This window comes from Triturus cristatus, chromosome 4_2 (assembly GCF_964204655.1).
Source record: "Triturus cristatus chromosome 4_2, aTriCri1.1, whole genome shotgun sequence".
Lineage (NCBI taxonomy): Eukaryota > Metazoa > Chordata > Amphibia > Caudata > Salamandridae > Triturus > Triturus cristatus.
Genome location: NC_140586.1, coordinates 505,896,122 through 505,902,121, shown reverse-complemented (window position 1 = coordinate 505,902,121; position 6,000 = coordinate 505,896,122). Strand labels below are relative to the sequence as shown.

Here is a 6,000-nt window from a genome sequence, read left to right as displayed (position 1 = left end):
CCCAATTGCGGAGAGTAAACGCCGTCGTGCTGACCCTAGTCCTTGGTATGATGATTCGCTTAAGCTTCTTAGGAAAGCATGCAAACAAGCTGAAAGAGCCTGGCGTAAGTCTTATTTGCCAGACATGAAAGCGATCTTCCGTGCCAGGACTAAGAAATATCATAGAGCGGTTAATAAAGCTCGAGCTGCCTACTATTCTCGCGAATTCAACACCAGCACCAATCCTACTAAATTAGTATTTAAGGTGCTTAAGGATCTTACAGCCAGTAGAGCTCCAGTCGCTGAGATCTGTTCTGCCTCGCACTGTGAGGACCTGGCTGCCTTTTTTGTGGAAAAGGTGGAGGCCATCTATCGTTCCTTTTCTGCTTCATTCGTCTCTGTGGAGAAGTTGGAACCCTGCCCAATGACTACTATGCCTTTGTGCTCTTTCCCAGAGCTTTCGATGGAGGAGTTTAATAAAATTGTGGCGAAATCAAATCTGGCTCTTCTAGGGATCCTCTTCGGCCTGCCCAATTTAGAGATTCAGCGCTACTTTGTCTTCCTCCCCTGCGTGATCTTGTCAATCTATCTTTGACGTCTGGTTCTGTCCCTGCTAGCTGGAAACAAGCTCAGGTGATGCCTATTTTAAAAAAACCTGCCTTGGATCCATTAAAGCTGGAGAACTATTGCCCTATATCTCTTCTCCCATGGGTTGCAAAACTGACTGAGGTTCATGTTAATGCTATTTTATCTAATCATCTTCATTGTGCTCACATTTTGGATCCCTCGCAGAATGGCTTTCGACCCGGCCATAGTACTGAGACTGCGTTGCTCTTTATGGTTGAGCACCTGCGTACTCTGGTCGACTCTGGTCAAACGGCGGCACTGGTGCTTCTCGATCTCAGTGCCGCCTTCGACACTGTCTCCCACGCCATTCTAATACAGCGTCTGGGGGAGGCTGGTGTCGATAACGTGGCACTTGAGTGGTTTCAATCGTTTTTATCTGGTCGCACGTTTAGGGTTGTTACTCCTCCTTTTCAGTCTAAACCCTATCCTATCACTCAGGGTGTGCCGCAAGGGTCAGCTCTGAGCCCCACACTTTTCAATCTCTATGTGCAGCCGCTGGCTGCTGTCGCCAAGCGTTGGAACCTGACTATGGTGTCCTATGCTGACGACAAGCAGCTGGCGGTTGCATTAAGTGGGGCGTTTGACCTCGAGGCTGCTAAGTTCCGCGAGGGACTGAGCTCAGTGGCCCGTTGGATGACAGATAATTGCCTGCAATTGAACGCTAAAAAAACCGAAGTGCTCATTGTCGGCAAGCAGAGTCATCTCTGGGGTGATCATTGGTGGCCACCGAGCTTGGTTCAACTCCTCTTCCTGTCACCGAGGTTAAGAACCTTGGGGCCTGGCTGGATTGCAAACTCAGTTTTGCCTGTCATACTAAGAAAACTGCCGCTACGTGTTTTGGGATTCTGCGTAGGCTCAGACCTATCTTTACATTTTTTGATGCTCCAACCAGACAGCTTATTGTTCAAGCTACGATTTTGTCCAGGCTGGACTATGCGAGTTCTCTTTTGTTGGGGGCTAACTTGGCCGAACTTTCTAGACTTCAACGCGTTCAAAACGCTGCCGCCAGGGCTCTGGTGGGTTTACCGCGATTTTGCTCGGCCAAAAATACCATTGTCAAACTTCATTGGCTCCCTGTCGCTCAGAGGATTAAGTTTAAATCTCTGTGCCTTGTGTTTAAAATTCTGAAGCACTCTTCTCCTCAGATCCTGGAGCATTTTATTCTGCCTTATGTTCCCTCGCGCTCTCTAAGATCCTCGGGTCTTCACTTGGTCACAGTCCCGCGCTTTAAGAGAGCTAGGTCCGGCGGCCGCTCTTTTAGAGTACTTGCTGCCAGGCTCTGGAACTCTCTTCCTGTCCATGTCCGCGCAATCAACAAACTTTTTGCCTTTAGGAAGGCTGTTAAAACCTTCCTTTTTCCTCTGGATTCTTAGTGCTGCTATGTTCTTGTCTTTGGTATTACTTGTGTCCGGTATTTTGTCCTTTATAGCGCCGGGACGCCCGTTTGCTGGGGCAGCTGTGCGCTCTATAAATCCAGATAACATAACATAACAATTGTGTGCTAGCTAAGCTAAGTTATACTACTGCCGCTGACTCTTCTTAAGACCTAAAATCCATGGAAAAGACACCACAGGAGAGAAAAATAATATAATATTCGAGGACACCATATCCGTGTTAATCTTCAGTAGTGTCAATCTTAACTGAGAAGGACCTTTTTCAAATGCATGTTTATGTACATATCGCTATGCACAACTATTGTATGCGGTTTGTGCTCAAGATTCTAAAGGGTACCTATCACTTAAACCATTGCAGGATATGTCTCATTTGCAGGTCTCATGAAGGTGATATATTTTAGGTGGCAAACATTTCTGTCTTTTTCAGAACAATTTTAGAGCGTTCTTTTCCAGACTCCGGATTTTCAGCTAAGCATTAATCACCACTAATCCTTTATGGGTTCCGGAGTAGCATACTACTTGCCGAAAAAAGCGCTTTAACACCCCCACAGGGTAACAAGCGCTTATATAAATGCAAACCTTTTTCCCCTCTTTTATCCCTCCACTATCTTTCTGAATCCAAATAACTGACTAACCTATCCACCACCTCAAATTACTTTCATTTTTCGGTCTACTAACTCGACACTAATACTTTATGGGTTCCAGAGTAGCGTGCTACTTGCCGAAAAAACGCTTTGACGCCTCGTCAGGGGTAGTAAGTGCTATATAAATGCAATTACAATAAAATACAATACAATTAATTGGATTCAGATTACAGAATGACAGTCCTACACAGCCAAAAAGAGACAGAAACAGGTATTGTTTGATAAATGAATTAGCAGTAAAAGGAAAGTGTGCTTGACATTTAACCATATGTATTTAAACACAGATGAAATTCTGGAAGGTAAAATAAAACATTTTGAAGCATCCTCTTTGTATTCCATTATTCTATTGACCGCTCTTTGGGTGCTGCATCAGGTGCTGCACCCCTATTTCTAGTGCCACTGCAAAATATTTTAACCAATCCTGACTCTTTGGAGAAAATATCAAATACGTTTTTGAACATTAATGTCTTGATAACTGAAATGAAAAATTGACTCTTGTACTTCTTTTTGAATGAAAGTATTGTTTATTTGAAAATATTATGTTTATATGCAATTTGACATTCTATAGTTGAAAGGGCAAGTCATGGTACTATTTAAATTTAGAATCATTTAAAATGACACAATGGTGAAAGGTTGATGCAGAAATTTCATCCTCTGAGTGGTTGTTCTGCGGAGTGCTTTGTAGTTCTCCAGATCAGCATCATGTTGTGTCACTAAAATCTTCACTCCTTGCCAACCTTAGGCTATCACCAGGGTTCAGAGTAGAATCTGTACAAAAAGAGTGAAGGTTAGCAACATGGAACAGCCAGTTTGATGTTTAGGCCCTTACAGTGTTTACCATAGGAAGCCTCAATAAATGCACAAAAAAATGCAGATACATTTGTTGTTAGTAGCGAAACAAATATGAGTATAGGTTGTATTTTTAGCAGTAAGCTCCCAGATTATTGGTAGAATGTGCTTAGACATCACCACAGGTGTCATTACACATATCTCATTATTTGGGAACTTAATAACATATCCAATCGCACAGGATGCAATTTTTACCGGATACCATATTATCTTCCCAAGCTACGTTCCTCCACTACAAGCTGCGAAACTAAGATGTTGCGATTTTTCTCACATAATTTACACCTGTTTTTTGTGTGGGGCAAAAGTGTGGTATTTCAAAACAAGTTATCTTGTAAATATGGCATTACAAGAGGGACTGTTATCCTTCTTTTGATGTAGACCTCTATTTCTATAAATTAGATTTAAAAACTGTTGTAATCTAAATCATAAGCAACGCCCACTTTATAGTCAATAAAGGCAACATTTGCAAGATTATATTTTACAATAGTACAACATTTTTAAGAGTGTAAACCAAAGAAGACCAGACATTCATTTGCACCCCCACCCTCCTGTCCACTCAATTGCAGGGTAGGTGAATCACAAGCAGACAAATATGTAAGAGCCTAGGCCCATTGGCATTGTCCAAAGGGCATAATTCCATTAATCCGTCATGCAGCACATAAACCATATCTGGGTAATCTCCTTTGCTTGACCGATATATGGGTCCTCATTTCAATCAAACTACCTTAACACTCTCTGCCTTGGGGAACATATCAGCTCCCTAGGATCACCTGGGCCTAACTAATATAACGTCATCAAGAGGGGACTCAAGTTACACCTCTGAGATAAAGCCCAAGACGTCGATAACCTTCTAAGGTCACTAGCTTCACTGTGTTGTGGCATAATTGGTTCTCTATCTCATTGGGTGTGAAACGGGTCTCAGTTTAAATCCACTAATTTTGTGACAAGTATGTACTTTTCTGAACTCATCTATGTATCATTAAGTCTAGTTGGAAAACTCAGAGTGTGTCGCAATTCAACCTACCCCATTAATATTCATCAGGTAAGTCGGAAATTATGATTCCTTCCACTTGGAGGCCATCACAAGGATGGTGGGCTGATGAGATCTGCGAGTCTCAGTTATTGGCTTTGAAAAAATAATTTTTTTAATGCAGCTGTTTTCCCTGAAGAAAATGGCGATGCATTTAAAAAGATGAGTTTAATTCATTTGCTTGATTTTTGAAATTCACAAACGGGTGACAGTCCAAATGGGAAAACTTTGTTTTTTAGCATGGCTACCATGTCAATTTGGGGGTTGGCAAAAAGTCAATGCTTTCAATCTGAATTTGGTTGCAAAGTATCAACACATATGATACCAAACTGAGGCGCCCTCAGAACACTAGTTCCATATACTGAACTTTTATCCATTCAGAATCTCATACCGCAAATGTTGAATGTGAGGAGATATGACTGTTAAATGCTTTGTACTTCACAGGCAATGCCATCCAATCGTTTAGAAACTGAAAATTTCTTGATACCACTTTTAGTGTCATATTTCATCATTTTAGCAAACAGAAGATGTAGGTATTTATGTGTCTGTGTGTAGGTGTAGTAACATTTGTGCATGTGTGTGTAATTTGACATTTTCAATACTGTGTGTAACTGGAGACACAATTACATTTGCTAACATACCATAGTATAATATTCAATAATGACTTGAAAGATACCAGGAAATTAAATGTGGAAAAACTAGTTGAAATGGGAGATGTGCTAGTGGATAAAGGCGTCCCTCTGTCATTCTATATAGTAGACTTGGTTCCAATAAAATGATGGCCACACTGCTGGAGTTATTGACCTCCTTCAATTAATCAATTTTGTCAACTTACCAGTTCTGAACCTTTTATCGCTGTTGAACAGAACATGATTCTTCCGTAATCCAAGATTTGACAAAACTCTCCTCATCTTTAGCAACAAATCCATCTGGCATCTGATATTCCTGTTCCCGCTCATCATCATGATGGCCACAAACTCCACATGTCTTGCCCTTCATCCACAAAGTTGGTCTAACCTTTATGATAAAAAAGGAAAGAGACCTCTGATGTAAATCTATGTAATCTTGTCAATATGGCCAACAACACAGTGAGTGGAATGCACCAGAATACCTGGCATGTGACTCCATTGTAGTGAAGCTTCTCAATGCCAAAGTCAGGTGCGAGCAGGATCAGCCCATCAGTCTCCTTTTCAATCTTCAAATGCGGTTCTGCAATCAAAAGAAGTGTAGCGTAGTTCAATTTCAAATTAACCAGGAACTACATAATATATTGTGGAACACATGCATCAGAGATCAAAAAAGTGCTAGAGATAAGAGAGATTTATTTATCTGTTAATGAATAAGAGATGTACATATATTTTTAATTTGAAACATCTATTTAGAATGCAACAAGTCTGCTAATAAACATGCTGACTATGCAGCAGGGCTCCTTTAATTGATTTGCAAGGCATGTGCAATCTCTAGAGAACATTGTCCA

At 41.1% G+C, this 6,000-nt stretch overlaps 1 pseudogene across 1 annotated transcript in view; it reads right to left on the bottom strand.

The window, feature by feature from the left end:
* Positions 1–3,145: 3,145 nt before the first annotated feature.
* Positions 3,146–6,000, bottom strand: part of LOC146834625 (vitellogenin-A2-like) — a 130,778-nt pseudogene continuing 127,923 nt past the window's right edge. The window contains exons 30-32 of the transcript XR_014960052.1: positions 5,635–5,732; positions 5,359–5,540; positions 3,146–3,412 (exon numbers count right to left, since the gene is read on the bottom strand). The product of XR_014960052.1 is annotated as a vitellogenin-A2-like (transcript). The remainder of the gene's footprint in view (positions 3,413–5,358; positions 5,541–5,634; positions 5,733–6,000) is intronic.